Source organism: Apteryx rowi, unplaced genomic scaffold (assembly GCF_003343035.1).
Source record: "Apteryx rowi isolate R43461 unplaced genomic scaffold, aptRow1 scaffold_262, whole genome shotgun sequence".
Lineage (NCBI taxonomy): Eukaryota > Metazoa > Chordata > Aves > Apterygiformes > Apterygidae > Apteryx > Apteryx rowi.
Window position 1 is genome coordinate 703,479 of NW_020448997.1, and position 1,335 is coordinate 704,813.

The window sequence follows — 1,335 nt, forward strand, 5'->3', positions numbered from 1 at the left end:
GGGGCTCCCGCGGCACCGCCGGGCGGCGGCCGGGGCGGCCGGAGAACCGCTCCGCACCGCCGGGGCTTCCCTCCCGGCCGGGGGGCGCGCAGATAAAATAATTTCCAGAGGAAAACAAAACAGAACAAAACAAATGAACGGTCCCCGCCGCTCCCGACAGCCAGCCGACAAAAAAATCCCCAAACTCCCTCCCCACCTCCACCTTTTTTTTTTCTTTCTCTCTCTCTCTGTTTCTCCATCTAAATTGGGGCCCGGCTCTCCCTGCTCTGAGCGGCCGTCCCCGAGCACACAGGTTCACTGCAACAGCCCGACGTCTCGGAAGCTGAATCGAATCATTGTAGCCAAAGATCTGAGCAGGGAGCAGGGGAAAAAAAAAAAAAGAAAAAAAAAGAAAAGAAAAGGGAGCAAAACTGCCCTAGAGATCGGTCGGCCGGTTCCTTTGTCTCCTTGTTCAGTCGCTGCCGAAACCCTGCACATCTGAGCTGCAAACAAAACCACTCTTGCATCTGTTCGAATGCAGTATTTACAGTGTTTTGTGTAAGTCAATTGGATGGCGGGAAAAAAAAAGCCATTGGCGCTGTATTATTTAACACAGACTTCACTTGGCTCCCTTTTTGGTGGAAGCTTTATTTGCACTAAATGAATAATCTTAATTGCATCACTTTTGAATTAAAAATCAATGTTAATCAAGTTGGAAGTAGTAAATATCAGTTTTCATTGTGTCTGGGTAGAGGGTATTTTTCTTGTTTTGCAAATAAAAATACAAGTCAAATAACTTTAAAAGGGCATTATGTTCTGCTACAAATACAATTGAAACGGATTGTTTAGGAGCGGATCAGAAATGGTACAGAATTTTGCACTTAATTTCCTCAGTTATCATTTACAATAAGAACCTCTTGGCTTGACAGCCAAGTCTAAACAGTAGTAAATTAGTACAAATTTATACTGATTTTACTCTAATAATCGTAATAAAAGCTTATAGATTTGGCACTAATTACATAAATGCCTAATGATCTTGAAAATTACTCTGGTTAGAAATATATTACTAATCTAAACTTTGTTGTTGGCTGGCTTTGAAAAATCAGAACATTAGAAATGGTTCGCTTCACTCGTGCAAAGCGCTTTAAATTGTTCAAGTAGTTTAACATATTCAAGAGGAAAATAAAAAGCATTCAACTTTATTTACTGCTTTAAATTGAGTTTGCAGGCACGCCGAACTTGGAAACTTTAGCCGAAAAGAAGGGCTTGCGGGCTTCCAAACCTCGGCCCGCGAGGAAGCGCTGCCTGGGCCGCAGCAGCATGCGGCGCCGGCTCTCTCTGCCGCCGCGCCGCGCC